A 19,167-nucleotide genomic window follows, 5' to 3' on the forward strand; every position below is an offset into this window, starting at 1 on the left:
TTTTACCTTAAAAGGATTTTACATTTGGTTTTGTTTGGTTCTTTTTTTAAATTTTGTTCCATGAATAGTTGAATGTATGATTTTTTTGATTTATATCTTTATTTTAGAGGTGCTTCCATATGTATATTTATGTGACCCTAAATTTTTCCAAATTTTTAAAAAACAAAAAAGCCAAAACCCATATTTTTATCCTTTTTGAATTATGAGGATCCTTAATATTGAAGATATGGCCATTATTCCATAGGAATGTCCAATGCTTCCAGACATATTATTTTAAATACTTACACTAACCTTTTTAATTTTGCTCGAACTCAGTATTATTAATTATTTATTATTATTATTTTATTTTTAAAATGCACACAACACAATTTTTTACTAAGCACAAAATTCAAAGCAAATATAAGCAATAAGCGAATTACAAAAATTGTAGTACCTTATTTACACTTTAAATTCAAGGTCCATACAGGATAATCTTCAATGCAATTGGGCATTTTTCTTCTCTGTAAGATAAACTAAAAGAAAAAGAAAGGAACATTATTTACTTTTTAGGCCATAACTTTAATTGTGATGTGTGGACCCACTTTTCCTTTTCCCCCTTGTTAATTTGCACTACAGTAGGTGAAATTTTATTTATGATGGAAAATGGTTTAACCCATTTAGACTTCAGGACATGACTTTTTTATATTAATTTGAAATACATTAAATTATATTAAAAAAATAAAAAATAAAGTACTGTTCTGAGCCACATGAGAATTTACACAGTCTCTTGCTTTTTTAATGGCGTTAGTTTCAATTTTATTTTATTGGTAACTTTCTTACCCATTGGGTAACTGATGCCTTTGTTTTTTTTGGGTACAATAAAGGGCTCCACAATTTTATAGGCCTGGCTACCCTGGGGCTCCGGCGGCGCTTTAAAGGGCTCGGAGCTCTGGCCGCTGTGGGGAGCCCTGGGCCCTTTAAATCACCGTTGGAGCCCTGCCACCGCTACCACAGGGGTCCGGCAGCAGGGCTCGGGTGGCGATTTAAAGGGCCCGGGGCTCCCCGTGGCCGGAGCCCTGGGCTCTTTAAATCACTGCTGGAGCCCTGCCACTGCTACCCCAATATAACGGGGTTTCACCTATAACGCAGTAGGGATTTTTGGCTCCAGAGGACCGCATTATATCGGGGTAGAGGTGTACTTTTTTTTTAACAAAATGTGGCCCATTAATTACTTTTGGAGATCGTATTTACTAAACACTACTTTTTACAACTTTTTGGCAGTGGTTTCTGCAGTATGATTTTTGGTGGGAATTGCCTTTACCCATTCAGAAAAGGCATTTACTGTTACTAATAAATACTCATGCTCCAATAGTCAGGCCGAAGGTGCTAGGGAATCTGATTCTGACCCAACAGGAGCAGGTGAGTAACCAAGGACTGATCCTGAGCCTCCAATTCACAGCTGGGGCTTAGTACTGGGGAATGCTAGGTTGATTGCATCAGGACTTCCCACAGCAGGATCAATTCTGACAAACTGGGGGATTCCAGATAGCCAGGCCTTCCAGGAGAGCATATTGAGGTCCCGCCTGAGGTGAACTGCCTGGTCTCTTGGACCATCGATGCCATCTTGGAGGCAGAGGATATGCACAGGGCTGGTACCACTGAAGCAAAAGAACAATGATCCTTTCTGCCCCTATGTGGTGCGGGAGTTGTTACTCCCATTCAGTGCATAGTTTTGGGGCACTGAGAGATCCCACTACCATCAGTACATCTGTCCTGGAAAGTGGAGTCTCAGGCTGTGCTGGAAGAAAGACTGAAGAAGACCTCTTTATAGAGAATTTATAAGATTTGCCCCTTTCTTGTGGGGTGTTTTGCCCTTGTTTTCCTTGTGCTTCTGCTTCATGGAGTCCTAATGCTTACTTGAGGGCTCTGATCTGTCAGGACCAGATGCTGGAGGGGTGCTTCCTGGAGGCTCCAGATGGGGAGCAGGAGGGTGCAGGGTTCAAACAGGGCCTCATGTTGAGCTCCACAAGGTGTCTCCAGATCCTGAATTCATAAGATTGCTTGGGGTCTGTGGGGGTGGAGGAACACGGCAGATGCTGCACGTCAAAGGCATGTATGCTTCCCCAAGGCAATACAGGCAATTCTTAAGTGGGCTGCTTACTGGGAAAACCCAGGGGCAGGCCAGCCAAAGCTAGAAGCCTGGAACTTTGGGCATCATAGATGCCTGAAACAGTGGAGGATCTGGAGGGAGGGGAGAATTCCCCCATTCCCCAACTATCCAAACTTTAACTATTTAAAATACTTACAGGTTTGAGGAAGCCGAATGCTGAAGAGCAGAAATGGACACAGGAGGGTTCCATCCCAGACAGTGAGCAATAAAAAGAGAGGTGGTTGGACAGTGCTGCCCCTTATGCCTTTGTCTGGGAGCATAAGCAGTCGCAGGATGCAGGCGTAGACCAATGGATGCTGCTACTGAAGAATTTCTGGTCCAGGGTGCGCCGAGCACATGCGCATCCACAGTGAATACCTGAAGGGACCAGTACTTGAAGAAAAATGACTCACTTAATCTTGGACTGGGACTTGCATAAGAACTTTTTCAAAGGGAAACTAAACAAAAAGCTGAATGGTATAGTCATTTTAGTGCTCATTGATATTTAAAAATATTTTGACTTCTGTGTTTGTTAAAATAAACTGTCCTGGTCATGTCCTAGTGCACACACATTCAATCAGCATCTAGTGAATATACACTTAAAGCAGTGGTTCTCAACCTTTGGGCTCAAGACCCATTTATAAATGTTTACTGCATTGTGACAGGCCATAAATAGTCTGGGAGTGGAGGCCCTGGTGTGGTTTCAGTCAGGTTTGGGGGGTTTGGTCCTGCCTGGCACTCACCCCACAGTGGCAGTTCTTGTGCTGTGGGACTGGCTGAGATCTGCTCTCTGCTCTGAGCATTGCAACTTCTGGGATTGCAGTGCTGTTCAGGTTTGGCCTTGCCCCCGTGACTGGACCAAATTTGTGAGTGGAGTTGTGGCCTGGCTCATGGGCCTACCTGGACTCCCATTATCATGATGACTAGGACAAACCTGAATGGTGCTGCAACCCCAGAGGTTGCAGTTCCTGGAGCAGGGAGGTGAGCCCCAGCCAACCTCATGGGACAGGAGCTGCCATGTGACCCTTTGAAGCATTCTGGTGACCCAATTTTGGGTTCTAAGCCACAGGCTGAGAAACCCTGACTTAAAGATGTTACAAAGGTCATTAAGTAGTGGGCCTTAAGACTGTGATACATTTGGTAAAACTGTGCTTGTTTTGTTGATTGCTTCGTCAGGACACTGTTTAGGCTGATCATTAATGAAGTGATTCAGAAACTGTCAGGATTTCAGATGATGTCAGACTCAAGTTCTTCAGCTGTTTCTCACTTTGTAGTTCCTCCTTCACCTACCTTGAGTTCTTTGAATTAGTGCTCACTTATCCATTTCTCCAAGGATGCCCTTCTGGACACTTTCCTTCTTCCAACCCCACCCCTGCCTGGTATTTGCTCTGTTGTATTAATGTAGATGGAGTATATGGGCCCAAAGAGTCAAAGGTATTAACACAATCCTGAACTGTCCATTATTAAACAATTTTAAACCAGGCTGGGGCTTTGGTATAGAGACACCTCAGCCTGCTTAGTACCATGGCAAACACATCACTAACAATCTTTTAAACCTTTTATTAAAGATACAGAAAAAGGGGAAAAACTATTAAAGCATGTGAAATGTAAAGTATTAAATACGGTTTTCACTTTAACCCTCAGCCTTGTTCTTTCCCTTTACCTGTAGAGTTTTAATAAGGAAAACACCTGCTTTGACAGTCTTTTAGATGGTAAGAACTGTCCTTTTTTGGGGGAAAGAGTCAGTTAGTCAGGATGGGCTAGTGTGGTGTTTAAAGTCCAATCCTGTTTCCTGGAATACAAGACAAACATGCACAGGAGCAGAGAGAAAAAAGTGAAAATGCAGCTTCTGCCTCTGGTGTTGACACTTACCTGAGCCTGGGGACCACACCTGTATTTCTCCAGCCATGAGGCCACATTATAGACCTGAAAAACTTGTACCAGTCTTGGGCTGTTTAGGGCACTGCTTTTAGTTGCCTTTCTGGTCACATGCTTATAGTAGTGTTGCAAAATATGCAGTCTTGGCCAGCCAGACTCTTATTAAACAGAAGGTAAAAGGAGAGGAATAGGAAAGAGGGGGAAAAACAAGGTGGGCAAGGAAAAGTGGTGTGTAGGGAAGGTGACAATATCTCACATTCCCAGTGGTGTTCAGGATTTATGATGAGCCAGTTGAGGTTATGCCATCTGGGTCCTTAGCTTTGGCCCACTTTGGTCAGGACATCTCTCAGTATTAGGACAATAAAGGCTCAGTGGTGGCAAAGTGGATTCCAGGGTCTTAGACAGAAGGGGTGGCAGCCATGACAGTGAAACTCACTCCTTCCCCTTCTCGTCTTTCAGTCAGCTAGCAGTCAGAGTTCCCCTCCACCCCCAAATGTCTGTTTTAAGGACCCCAAAAGGGGAGTGGTAGATTGACTAGCCCCTCCCCCTCTTTTTTTCTGCCAACTAGGCCTAATTTCCGATGTACCAATTTTGGTCCAATAATTTCTGATACAACGCTTCTCTTGCTTACCAGGCATGATTTTAGCACAGTCCTTGAGTCAAGTCACTAAGTCTTTTTGTATTGTTTCTCCCTTTTGCACCTTTTTCCATCAACATTTTATTGCTGTAGCTTATTGTGACTTTTATAAACTTTAATCTACTTTCCCACAGTTGAGCTCACAATTAGGGTACATTTGTAGGCCCAATTGTCACTACAGCTGATGGCTGAAACCCTGATTCTCTAGTAGCTGTCGAGAAATCATACCACTAACCTCTCATGTAGCACAAGATCTAAAAATTCCAACAGTTTTAACATGCTGTCACTGTAAAAAAATATACAAAGAAATAAAGCTGACAGTAGTTAACAGCACTGTTGAGGAAACACGGGTGTGGAGTCTTCAGTATGCTGTTAAATTTATCTCTTTCTGACCCAGGCAGAGTAGCTAAGTGTCTGTTCTGGCAGAGTCTAGGGCATGGATGAGAACAAACTAGCTGAGGTATATCCAGAGATGAGAGAGGCAGTGGTGGGTTGGAAAATGCAACTGGAAGATATGGCACAACTTATCTTTCCATCAAAGGGAAGTGTCTCCATGCATTCTCTCATGTTCATAACCCAGCACTTAGTCTAGTTAGATTCTCAATTATTGCTGAATGAACATCCTGCAAAAGTAGTGAAGACTACCTTATGAACCTGATTCAGCAAACCACTTAAAACCCTATTATGAACCCTATTCAGCAAAGTGGTTAAGGAATGAACTCAAGCACTTGCTTAAATGTTTTGCTGATTCAGTCTTTATTATTTGCATCAGGTTTGGAGACTGCAGCCTTTTATTTCTGATAAGCAGGTCACCACCTTGTCTTATGCCTTTTGTCTGAAGACTAAACTAGACTAGGTAATGCTCTTTACTGGCAGTGGGGGGCTTCTCCTTAATTTAATTAGGGAGCTAAAGCTAGGACAGAGTGCAGCAGCCCACTTGGTATCTGGAGGGTCACAAACATATTTGACCAGTGCTCCATGATCTGCACTGACTGCTTGAGAGTTTGAGTAGAATGTAAGGTACAGCTGGTTTAGAATTTTCTGTCCAAAATTATTTTTTTGATGGAAAACAGTTTTCTACAAACTCAAAATTTTCCAATGGAAATTTTGATTTTTCTGTGTGCAATCTTTTTTTATTTTTTTCCTGCCAAGAAAATTGAAATGAAATATGTTGTTTCAGGTAGGTTCAAGATGAACTGAAACATTTCATTTTGCAGCAGTGCAATATTAAATTGTTCTTCCTAAAGTGCAGTAGGGCCTCATGGAAGGAGTTGTTGTTTGGGTGCTTCATGTCTCCATTCTTGCCTACAGGCAGGGCTTTTTTGGGCAGACTAAATCGCCAATGATGCACCAGAGTCTCTGAGCTGTGTGAGAATCATAGGAGTCACATGTCTGCAATGGATGAGGGGAGATGTAGTCCAGCTAAGGAACCTGATCCATAGGGAAGAATGAGGACATGAAGTATCTAAACTGCAACTCTGATGAGACCCCATGGTACCTAGTCAGATGCAGTTTAATGATGCAAAATTGTTCAGACCTTTTCCTTCTATAAAATATTTAGATATTTTGATTTTTTCCCCCTCCTGATTAGGAAGAAAACAGATGTCAAAATATCAATTCACCACAGGATGGAAAGTCTGATTTTTCTCACCTGTGTTCTGGGTGACTGAGCACCTACCTACCGGCAAGACTGCCTCTCTCCCCTGTAAATAGAGCCACAGTTGTGTTCTGCAGAGGTGCTTGAGCTGGATATCCCTTACTATAAAGGAGAGGGGGTCACTGGCAGGACATGTTTTGTGAAGTCCCCCTTGCTATGGAATGTGTTTCTTCCTCGACTTGGTCCAAACCACCCCCCCTGCCTTGCCCCAAATCTGTTGATTATTCAGAGCACACTGCAAGGCCTATATTTTGGGGAGGGCTGCTGAAGAAGCAAGTATTGTTAAGGATAATATCGGGGAAGTGGGAAATGTTGGCTTATTTTTGCAGTCTGGCTCATAAGTAATGAGTAATAGGGTTTGTCAAAGGATGAGCTGGCCCTTTAAATTGGTTCAGGTTGAGCCTCACCTGTGCCAAGCTTAGCCTGCCTCTCTGGGTGGAAGGAATAAATAAAAGGGTCATGTGATTGGGGTAGCATGTGAATCAGAACCAGTTTTGTCAGACTTGGGAGTGAGTGTTCTCTGACAAAGGAGGAGACTAGCCAGGAAAGGGCCAGTGAGGAGGCTTGCTGAGCACTAGGAAATGAAGACAGTGAAATTTGGGTTACAGGGTATATAACCTAGTTGATTAGGCTTGTTTGGTTAGTGACCACAGTAAGGGCTGAGTGTAGTTCTCCCTATGTTGCTCCCTTGTGAAGGGGTGCAGTTACTTCTGTCAACAAGGGGAAGAAAGGAGCAGGGGCGGCTCCAGGCCCCAGCATGCCAAGCGCGTGCTTGGGGCGGCATGCCACGGGGGGCGCTCTGCCGGTTGCCGGGAGGGCGGCAGGCGGCTTCGGTGGAGCATCCGCAGGGGATGCCTGCGGGAGGTCCACTGGAGCTGCGGGACTGGCGACCGGCAGAGCGCCCCTCATGCTTGAGGCGGCAAAATGGCTAGAGCCGCCCCTGGAAAGGAGTGTCCCAGAATCTGAAGTCAGCTGAAGGGGGAACAGAACAGAACCTTGGAAGAAGGGCCAGGCTTGGCCTGAGCCTAGGCTCAGGCATTGATTTGATGTTTTCCTTTGGACTTTGCTTCTTCCAGAGTTAACCAGACTCTTGTGACTTAATAGGAGGCTTGGAAAATGGAGGCAGTAGATGGTCCTGAAGCTGGACCAGGTAAGTTGCTACTAGTTTTTTTTCTTTCATTGTTGCATTTGTCAGAGGCACCTAGAATCTTCACATAGCTGCCTCTTATTATTTTATAAATCTAAATTTTAGAAAGAAAAACTTCAGAAAAATACAGAAATAGAATACAATATTAATAATTAACCCCCTTTCATTTTCTAAAATAGTGCAACACAAGCCTTAGGTAACAGGCAAAATATATGTATTCATCAGGCTAGATTTTTCAAAAGATCACAGGTCCAGCTTTCTGAGCACTCAGCACCTACAACCGAGGCTATATTTTCAAAAGTGACCACCATCCAGGTGGTGATGCTTATAGCTGGATTTTCAACAGGACCTAGACTTACATGGACCACATGCTAAGCTCTTTTGAAAACCTGGTCCTATGTGACCCATCTCAAGAACATGAGGGGAATATGAAACTGCTGGCCTATTAATATTATGCTTTATGGGGTCTCTTCAGGACTTTCTTTACACAATGATTCAAATGACTACTCTATATAGAAATCAACATGAGCTTTGTTTTTAATATGGTCAGCATCTCTTCCATATGCAAAATGGGATCTACCATGAAAATGCTATTTTATTAAACACTGACCTGAAACTCTTTATGGCAGAGGACCAGAAATCTAGACCATTCCCAAGTAACTTACAATCTAGAAGCATCCGACGAAGTGGGTATTCACCCACGAAAGCTCATGCTGCAAAACGTCTGTTAGTCTATAAGGTGCCACAGGATTCTTTGCTGCTTTTACAGATCCAGACTAACACGGCTCCCCCTCTGATACTTACAATCTAGAGAACATCCATCCATGCAGTATGAATTTATCATATTTTAGTAAAGTAATGATGGTCAGGATCTTATATTTATTTAGGGCCTATCATTCTGAAGGAGTATCCCCATAGAGTTTACAAAGTAAACAGAGGGTTCACTTTATCTAACATTGAAATGCAGCCACTTCTGGAATGAAACACAAACAGCTCCGTAATGCACAGCATTTTAAGGCCTCTGCCTGTGGGCCACTTGTTGCCCCATCAGCACAGAGCTGCGGCCCATGTGACATACTCAGAGCCATAGAGATAGTATTGGATGCTGCCCACATAACACATTGTGAGCTGCATACGTGGCCCACAATGGTAAATAGGTTGAGAACCACTGGTTTTAGACAATATAGGTATTCAGAATCTAATCTGAATTTAGTGAGGGCACTTTTTTCCTCAGATACTTGACTTTATGTGCTAAAATGGCTTATAAATGTCACCAAATAATTGAGAAATAGTTCTTATTTATAAAACAGTAAATACTTCCCTTACCTTTAATTTTCCTTGCCAGGCATATTCCTGATGGAGCCCTGAGGATTACACCTGACTCTCATTTTCCCCATTCTAAGAATCAGATTTTTCTCTCATTGAGGTCCCTGGTGAAACTTCCAGTGACTTGGGGCTTCGGTGATGCAGAATGTCACAGATCCCCAGGGTCACTCTGGTCTATGCCCCAGCCTTTAATAATTTCCTTGAGAACCACCTCGTTAGTGGGCTGGGCCCCAAAGATGCACTCAATTCCACAGGGGCAGGACTGTCACTCCAAGACTGGGCCTTTAGGCACCTGTGATCACTATCTCGCTCCCTGCTGTGAATCTAGTTGAATCAGACTCTTCTGGGAGGCTTGTTCTGTATCTCTTCTGGGCAATGCTCTCAGTGAGTATGCAGTGACAGTAGGTACCACTTTCAAAATAAGGTAACAATTTATTAGTCACTTGGCACAGAGAATCTAAAAATGCTGAAATTAGCAAAGAGATACAAAGGTTAAGACATAGTCTGTTTTGGTCAAACTAGTGTAGTCAGCCAGCCCCAAGCTATTATGGACTCCATATCTTCATGTCTCACTTCCTTTGTCCTTAGGCCCAGGTGAGAGATGCTTAACTCATCCAAAGGGCAGCCCATATTCCCACCCCCTGACACCCTTCCCCCTCTGTTCTCCAGCTGAGTTCACATGTTCCCCTTGGTGGGGTTTCCCATGGTTAAGCATTGCTTGCTCAGCCGTTGGGAGGTCTCATTGTCTTTCTGAATCCTCTGTTGAGTAGGGACAGTTTCAATTGGGTTCTTTAGGACTTATTCATTCTATCCAGACAGCAAGGTGACACATACACCTCATCTCTCCTGTACTGTTCCAGGAGCAGTGTTACCCTTTTGCCCCCACTGGGTAGCAATGCAAAGTACAGAGGGAAACTGAGGCACACATAGGAGTCATAAAAATATTATAGAAAATTCCCACTTTGTCTCACAGGCCAGGCCCTTTCAGTGTGAGATGGGTGCTCAACTGCTTTGCATTTTTGAAAAAAAATCCCCTTAAATCCCTGCATCTTCAGTGTCCCATGTTACAACCATAATTCTTCTGGCTAAGGAGAACTGGACTTCCTAGAACTGAATACCACAAACTTCTGAGCCAAAGGTGCTGCTTTTGAGCAATGGGAGCCTGAGTGCCCAATCTCTCCAGCTTGTGCCTTGGTGTTCATGAGATCCATATTTGATTTCCAGTTTTGAGTTTTTACCTTAGGCTGAGTGAGGCTGGTTAAACTGAAACAGCATTTTGCTCAGATCTTGCAGCGGGAGGTACCTCATGACAATCTGTCTGTGAGTTGACTAATAATGAGTTCCAGCTAGTCCTCTTCAATTGGAAATGTGTGACTCAGGACTTGAAGGGCTGTAATGGGGGTGGTGGTGGTGGAAGGGATTAATTAGAAACACAAGTGAGTTCCTCAGGGTTACATAAAGAACATGAAGCCCCTCAAATTTCAGTGAAAGAGACAAACAATAAAACACATTGATTATAGCTTTGAGTCTTCAGTGTGTGTGTGTGGATAACAGATAGGAAACTAGACACTGTTTTTTTTTTCCCATCACATGCCAGGTTGGATCACAATTTAACATTTAAATAAGATGGTCTGACAGTAAATCTGGTTGTGACTATTTTATTTTGCATACAAGTTCCCTTGGAGAAAAGCAGGGAAATGTAACCTATAAATCATGCTGTTTATAAATGCCTTTTTGTTTCCCTGACTGACTTTAAGAATAAGATTGGTCTATTTGTTTCTTTATTTCCCTTTATTTGTGCTTAAAAAGCCAGTTTTGGTTTTATCACTGTTAAACAGAAATGACCTTTACTTCAGTAACTAGGCTGATAATATTATGTAAGCATTTTGCAACAATGGCACGCTATGTAGTTTGGGTCAAAAGCAGATAGGTCACTTTTTTCTAAGGAGCCAATAGCAGAGTAATTATATGTGTGACACTCATGAAAGAGTTAATGTGTATAAGTATACCTCATTATGATTACCAGATGAGTTCTGATGATAGGCAGTTATAGTGTGTGGAGTTCTTGTGGTCTCAGGCAGAACTGGAATTCTCCATCTCCAGCTGGCCCATGAAATTTCTGTTAAGATCAGTTGAACTAAATTCTTACTATTAATATATTTCTGGGGAGTTCCTAGCTCTACTCCAGACTCTTAATAGGGGATTATTATTATTGTAAATACAAGAGTGAGGTGATTCTGGGGATCTATATTATAGCACATTACTCGAAGTCTCCCAGGCCTGTTTCTAAAACATTTCTTGTAGAGCTGTGAAAAGGGATTAAAATCCACATTTGTCTGTTTGTATTTACTAGATATTTTAATTGTGCCAAGTTCTGACTGGATCTGTTCAGGTGTGCTAAAGGGGAGGCAGATGGTGCAGGGAACCCTTCTCTTTCTACCACACTCACCCAACGGTAGCTCTAATTGGGGTGACTTTGCTGGCGAACACAGGGCAGAGGTTCAGAGTGGCTTGGAGTTCCTGCATCATTGGCTGGTCTCAGAGGAAGGAGCATCTGGGAGGGCTGCCCAAACATTTTCTGTCTAAACTTTTTCTGATGGACGAATTGGGTTTATGACTAAACAAAAAAGGTCATGGAAAGTGTCTGCTTTCCTCAGACTTCCAGTTTTTTACTTTTGTTGGAAAACTGATAAGCAATAATTTTAGTCAATTTTGTTTCCTGTTTTTCCCCCTCCCAGAGCCATTTCCCCCCCCCCCCCCACTGAGCCGCTACAAAATGATGTTGTTATTTCTGTCAAAACATTTCATCTGGGGGATGGCTTCACTTCCTGCCCCATCCAACCCGCCCTGTTCCCTGCTGGCTCCTCTGGGACCCCTGCCCCATCCACACACCCCTGCTCTCTGTCCCCTGACTGTCCCTGGACCCCCTGTCCCTGAATGCCCCCTGCTGCCCCATCAACCCCTCCTTCCTGACTGCCCTCCTGGGACCCCTGCCCCATTCAACCCCCTATTCTCCCCAACCTCTATTCACACCCCTGCCCCCTGACCACCACCCCGAACTCCCCTGCCCTCTATCCAACCCCCCCGCCCCCGTCCCTTTACCGCGCTGCCTGGAATACCGGGGGTTGGCGGTGCTACAGCCACGCCGCCCGGCTGGAGCCGGGCCACATTGCTGCCACCGCTGCCACAACAACACAGCACAGAGCACCAGGTCAGGCCGGGCTCTGCAGCTGTGCTGCCCTAGGAGCTCGCAGCCCCGCTGCCCAGAGCATTGCGCCAGCGGCCGAGCCAGGGGCGGCTCTAGACATTTCGCCGCCCCAAGCACGGCGGTTGGGTCTCCTCCCTGGTGTTGGAGAGAGAGAGAGAGAAATAAATCCTTTTTAAAAGTATAAAATATTTATTGGACTAAACATAAGAACATAAGAACGGCCATACTGGGTCAGACCAAAGGTCCATCCAGCCCAGTATTCTGTCTACCAACAGTGGCCAATGCCCAGAGGGAGTGGACCTAACAGGCAATGATCAAGTGATCTCTCTCCTGCCATCCATCTCCATCCTCTGACAAACAGAGGCTAGGGACACCATTCCTTACCCATCCTGGCTAATAGCCATTAATGGACTTAACCTCCATGAATTTATCCAGTTCTCTTTTAAACACTGTTATAGTCCTAGCCTTCACAACCTCCTCAGGTAAGGAGTTCCACAAGTTGACTGTGTGCTGCATGAAGAACTTCCTTGTATTTGTTTTAAACCTGCTGCCTATTAATTTCATTTGGTGACCCCTAGTTCTTGTATTATGGGAATAAGTAAATAACTTTTCCTTATCCACTTTCTCCACATCACTCATGATTTTATATACCTCTATCATATCCTCCCTTAGTCGCTTCTTTTCCAAGCTGAAGAGTCTTAGCCTCTTTGATCTCTCCTCATATGGGACCCGTTACAAACCCCTAATCATTTTAGTTGCCCTTTTCTGGACCTTTTCTAGTGCCAGTATATCTTTTTTTTTGAGATGAGGAGACCACATCTGTACGCAGTATTCGAGATATGGGCGTACCATCGATTTATATAAGGGCAATAGTATAGTCTCAGTCTTATTCTCTATCCCCTTTTTAATGATTCCTAACATCCTGTTTGCTTTTTTGACCATTAAATACCCCGCAGGTCTGACTTTTGGAGGTATTGAGAATCCACAAGAGCCATTGAAGTCAGTGAGTACTGGGGGCACTTAGTACTTCAGAAATCAGATTCTAAATGTTTTTTTCTAATACTACTTTTCCACAGCAATGATTATTGTAGTTAGAACAGGGATGTTATTCACTTGTGAATGGTAAGGGAGAGATGGCCGGTGGCATTACAAATAGGAAGGGAAAGAGCCCACAAGACTTTCTCTTTAAGGTGTGGTTTGCCCTTCCATACTTTGCATGGGTCCTGGAAGAATGAGAACTCCAGCTGTGATGGGCCAAATTCTGAAGTCCAGAGTTGGAAACCCAATTCTCTACTGATTTTTTTTTTTGTGCTTTCATACACTCTTCATATATTCTGGCTTTGATTTAATTCTCCCCTGTCCCCTTTAATCTTTTTACATTAGAGTGCATGCGTATTTTGTTTTTTGTTTTTTTAAATGGAAAACTCCATACAAAAAACCTCTTCTGGTGATTTGTAATCAGTCCAATTATTTCAAAATAAGTGCAGTCTTAAAGTAAAAAGACTTCCACATAGTCAAGTTTTGAAGTCTGTGCTAAGTCAAAATGTATTTGCAATAGATATTTCACACAATTGAAGTAGAAAAAGTACTATAAATCCACAAGTTTCAGTTAAGATAGACCCTAGATATTTAGGGTATAAACTTGCTCAAATATTGTTTTGATTTACCTCCTGCTTTTTTCACAGGTTTTGTTGCTTCTTTTTAACATAGGAGTGATTAGTTACATTTGTGATTGGGACTGTTCCATTGTTATAATGGGCATGAGGGCTCATCTGTCAAGTAGCCATTTGTGGTATGGCAGGTAATTTCATTTTGATTTTCTTGCAGAGGAGAACTGGCTTGCAACCCTTGAGCATGTACAATATATACTAAGTGTCATTCTCTCCTAAAATCTCTTCGAAGGTGACTTTGAAGTTGATTTACCACTAAGATTAATGATTTAAAATCTAGGCAGAGGTTGGCATTTTACAAAGTAAATTGGACAGATATTTGGGATTCCACTTGAATTGTACATCATTCCACTTTACCTGTATTGCAGTTTCTTTAATGTCACTAAACCTACTTCAATTGGCTTTTCTGTGACAAACAGTACTCCTTTTCCTTAATAATTTTATAATGGGATTGAGTCCATGACACTGTATAACTGTTGTAATACAAAACATTCATGTAGCATCTTTCATCCAAGGCTTTCAAGGTATTTAAATATCCACAAAGTAAATATGCAGTATTAGCCTGGGTTTACAACTGGGTGAAGTGAGACCAAGACTGATCAAGTGACTTGCCCAAGGTTACACAAATCAGTAGCAGATGTGAAAATTGTACTTAGGAGAAGTGCTGCAGCTTTGGGCTACTTGTACTGTAACTTCACGAGTAGTATGTTTAAGTTTGGGTCCAAGATGCCCCCATCTTTGGAGAGGAGTTGTATTTCTGAATCAAAATAACTGGCAATAGCTATAGTCTGACAAGCAGCTAGAAATGGAGTACAATCCATCTGATGGCTTTGAGGAAGTTGAATTGTTTATTGTGGAACACCAAAAGATGACTATGAAGATATAATATTGAAGTCAACAAATCCTACTTTTTAAAAAGGGGAGGGGTGCATATCTATCTTTTGTAAATAACTTTGAATTCCTCAGATGAAATCCACTGTATAAGTATTACTGCATTAGATACCATTAGCCTTTCTTTAAAAATCCTAGTTGTAGCTGTATTAATATTTCTATGTTCTTTTAGATTATGTTGGATGGTGTTAATGGCGGCCACCAATCACAGACCTGTTAAAAGTTGATGGGTATCTGAAGCACTCTTCACTCAAACGAAATGAAGGAGCAATTAAATGCCTCTGTATAGTGGTACTGAAATTGTAGAAGCCACTGCCCAACACATGGCTCGGCCTCACCTAAGTTAAGCCATTTTGCCCCTTGGGTTTCCTTGGAGACTGACTGAAAATACAGGATTGGGGCATCAGTTGGCTGCAGCTGTGTGTCTGTGGGTGAAAGGAGCCAGAAAGCAGACAGTGAGTGAAGCACCAGTGTGTGGCCCTGCAGGAAGCCAAGAGACGCAACTTCTTCTGGAAGAAGTACTCGCTGAAAAGCCAGGCTTGGATTTCTGGACAAAATCTGCCACCTGTTTGTTCTTTCTGTATTCAGGGAAACAGGACTTTGTGTAGCTACTTTTAAAAAACATGTTTTGCACCAAAGAAATACCTGACTTTTATAATCGATATCTACTCCAAAGAAAGCAACCTGGCAAGAACTTGAATGCTGGCTAGCTGCATTGGCCAAAGGGCAGCAATATTCTATTATCTATCTAGATCCTGAAGGGTTTTAATTGGTTTGAAATAGCTAGAGACATCTTGCGCGGTGGGGAGTGCATCATTTGGCTATCTTACGTGCTTTGTCTTGTATGTTAAAGAACATTCTGATACAGAATAAAAGACAGAGCCATTTTTTGTTAATTGTTTTCTGACCAGTACTATTTCTCATTGCAAAAAATTTTGATCTTGGACTAAGCAAATATTAGGGTGACCAGACAGCCAATGTGAAAAACCAGGACTGGGGTGGGGAGTAATACGAGCCTATATAAGAAAGACCCAAAAGTCAGGACTGTCCCTATAAAATCAGGACATCTGGTCACCCTAGCAAATATATAAAACACTGTGTGAGTAAGTATCAGAGGGGTAGCCATGTTAGTCTGGATCTGTAAAAGTAGCAAAGAATCCTGTGGCACCTTATAGACTAACAGATGTTTTGCAGCATGAGCTTTCGTGGGTGAATACCCACTTCGTCGGATGCAAGACTTTCCTATATGGACACTGTTTGTTAGTTGTGCACGTTTTTGTCTTAACAGATTTTTCTGTTGAACAAAATGTCTGTGTGTGAAGGTCTTGGTATTTTATAATACTGTAGGATATTATTAGTTACATTTTGCAGTGTCAAGTAGCCTTGAATAAGTCAAATAGTCTTATTATTATAACTTGATTCTACACTCTCTGCATGAAATAAACACTGGCTGTCATTAAAATGAGACCTAGTCAAATATTAACCAAAAGTCAACTCAGTCCTGTTACTAAATACTTATTTCACTGTTTCCTGAAAACAAGTATATTGTGAAGGGCCAAACTTTCTGCTATGTAAATTGGCCAATGTCATTGTCAATGGAGCTCCATTCACAGGGTTAGGGTGGATTTTTTAATGTAAAATAGAATAAATTTGTCACTCCACTTGCATTATTAGTTTTGAATTCTATCCCTGATAGTTCTGATTAATTTTAGGGCATACACAGACTGCAATGTCACTGGGTTTTTGGGAAAGAATGTGGAAATGTATATTAGCAAGAGGAAGATGCAGGAAAGTGTAGGCCCACTACTTGGTGGGGAAGGAGAACTAATATGGGATGACCTGAGGATGGCTGAGGTGTTTTTAATCCCTATTTTGCTTTTTTTCACTAAAAAGATTAATTGTGACCAGATACTTAATACAATATTAACAAGGGGGAAAGAACAGTGAGCCAGAATGGGGAAAGAACAGGTATAAGAATATTTAGATAAGTCAGGCTCTGCCAAAATGAATATATCTGATGAAATTCACTCTAGGGTACTTAAAGAAACAAAGCAATCTTTGAACTGGCTAAAGATTATCTTTTGAGAACTCCTGGAGGACAGGTGAGGTCCTGGAGGAGGGCAAACAGTACCTATCTTAAAAAGGGGAACAAAGAGGACCTGGAATTATATACCAGTCAACCTAACATTGATACTGGGAAAGATACTAGAACAAATCATTAAACAATCCACTTGTAGACACCTAAAGGATAACATAACCGGTTTATAAGTAATAGCCAACATGAACTTGTCAAGAATAAATCATACAAGACCGCCCTAAAATGTTGTTCTTCCTAATCAAACTGCATATTTCCCCTAGCATTCCAGGTCTGTTGTGTTGGGTTTTTTTGTTTTTTTTTCCTTCTTCATTTGCTGAAATAGTGGTTTGACATTAATTCATAGAGCTCTTCTAGGTGGTTTGAGATTTGAATTCCCAGGTATCTTAGTTTGCCCATTTGTACCCAGATGTTTTCTAAATGACTGACTTTTCAGAGTCTCTGGCTAAACTTCTGCTGGTCAGAGAGACAAGATTCTGAGCTGACACAGATCTTCTGTCAGCTCAAAAGTTTGCATCTCTCATCAACAGAAATTGGTTCAATAAAAGACATTACCTCTGCTACCTTGTGTCACTAATAACTTAGGATCAACCCTGCTACAACAACACTGCATAGAAATTTATAGCTAGCATTTCAGATTTGACATAATTTATTGTAAAACTAGATGCTTTCCCCAAAATCCTGTATTTATTTAGAAATTAATTTTAAACCAATACTTGGTTTAACTAAAAACTCTATATGCAGATGTAATATCTTCTAATGTGTTCCTGCAAATTCTATTCCTGTGATAGATTCATTGCTCCTTATCCTATATGCAAAAGGCTCAAGAGCCAGTGCAAAAAATAAAGGAGATAACAGGCATCCCTACCTAGTCCCTGTCATAAACATACAGCTAAGGGTAGCATAAAATCCCTCCTTTACCTGTAAAGGGTTAAGAAGCTCAAATAACCTGGTTGGCACCTGACCAAAAGGACCAATAAGGGGAGAAGATACTTTCAAATCTGTGGGGGAAGGTTTTTGTTTTTGTGCTCTTTGTGTGTTCTCTCTGGGACAGTGAGGAACCAGGGCAGGGAAAATATATGCTTAGTTCAGGTATGGCTTTAGGAGATGTAAGATTACAAATTGTAAGTAATAGGAAGGAAATGCGTTAGATTATCTTTTGTTTTAGCTTGTGAATTTTCCCTAGGCTAAGAGGGAGGTTTATTCCTGGTTTTTTTTGTTTTTTTGTAACTTTAAAGTTTTGCCTAGAGGGGACTCCTCTGTGTTTTGAATCTGATTACCCTGTAAAATTACCTTCCATCCTGATTTTACAGAGGTGCTTCTTTTATAAAGTTCTACTTTTAAGAACCTGATTGGGTTTTTAGGACACTAAAACCGAGGAGCTGGTCTGTGCTCACCTGGTTTGCTCTCAAGCCTCTCCAGGAAAGGGGGTGAAGGGGCTTAGTGGGATATTTTGGGGAATCAGGAACTCCAAGTGGTCCTTTTCCTAACTCACTTGGTAGTGGCAGCAATACAGTTCCAAGGACAAGGGAGAATTTGTGCCTTGGGGAAGTTTTTAACCTAAGCTGGTAGAGATAAGCTTATGGGGTCTTTCATGTGGGTCCCCACATCTGTACCCTAGAGTTCAGAGTGGGGAGGGAACCCTGATAGTCCCTCTAGATAGTTCAGACAGGGGAGATTTAACCCCATTAACGCTCAGCTTCTTTTGGGCTGGTGCAAAGAGCAGTTATCCATTTAAGGAACTAGTGGCCAAAGTCCAAATGGGACATGACTTGAACAGTTCCACTCTATTCTATAGAAGGCTCTCTGTGGCAAGTGATAACAAAAGAAATGGATCTTCTTGTGATCTGGCTTACTGGATGATTCCAAGTACTCTCCCAATATTATCTGATAACTGTCTGTTCTTAATGAATCCAGTTTGAGCTGGGTTTATATAAACTGAGAACATGGACTACAATCAGCTGGTTAGTATTTTTGCTAAAAATCTTTTGTCATGATTCAACAGTGCCATGAATCCATATGAGCTGCATAAGGCAAAGTCTTTCTCAACTTCAGAGAGAGCAACTGCAGTAGCTACTTTCACAGGTTGTGGAAGTTCCTCCACTAACACAGTAGAACTGAAGGTACTTCTCAAGGGAATCACTAATTCCTTCTTAAATACGTTGTAAAATTCAGCTGCAAAGCCATCAAGTCCTGGGGTTTTACCACTTTTTAAACTTGACACTAAGATTTTTTTAATTCTGTTACTTCTTTGTCAATTTTGCTTATCTTTGGCAAGCCTGCTACTTCGAGATCTTTGATTAACTTAGATCTTGGAGTATCTCAGGTATAGAGATAATATGAAGCAAAAGTAGCAATTTCATTAGTGTGTGTAACTATCTCTTGGCTGACTGTTTTTAATTTGTGGAATAATACATTGCTTTGCTAGTGAATCCCTTTTAAGCCTATCACTTTCATTTCCTCTTTTTTATAAAACATCTGTGTATATCTAAGGGCTTTTTCAATGGCATTGGTCAGCAATATGTTCAGT

At 41.9% G+C, this 19,167-nt stretch overlaps 2 long non-coding RNA genes across 2 annotated transcripts; one reads left to right on the forward strand and one right to left on the reverse strand.

Moving 5' to 3' along the window:
• Positions 1 to 289: 289 nt before the first annotated feature.
• On the reverse strand, positions 290 to 10,098 carry LOC120404640. The gene is made up of 5 exons (XR_005598088.1): positions 10,012 to 10,098; positions 8,774 to 9,184; positions 2,286 to 2,521; positions 1,897 to 2,047; positions 290 to 512 (listed from the first exon to the last, which is right to left on the reverse strand). It is a non-coding gene; the product is annotated as an uncharacterized LOC120404640 (long non-coding RNA).
• LOC120404639 lies at positions 6,786 to 15,348 on the forward strand. Its single transcript, XR_005598087.1, has 4 exons — positions 6,786 to 6,909; positions 7,377 to 7,450; positions 13,667 to 13,782; positions 14,754 to 15,348. It is a non-coding gene; the product is annotated as an uncharacterized LOC120404639 (long non-coding RNA).
• Positions 15,349 to 19,167: the final 3,819 nt, after the last annotated feature.

Source organism: Mauremys reevesii, linkage group 4 (assembly GCF_016161935.1).
Source record: "Mauremys reevesii isolate NIE-2019 linkage group 4, ASM1616193v1, whole genome shotgun sequence".
Lineage (NCBI taxonomy): Eukaryota > Metazoa > Chordata > Testudines > Geoemydidae > Mauremys > Mauremys reevesii.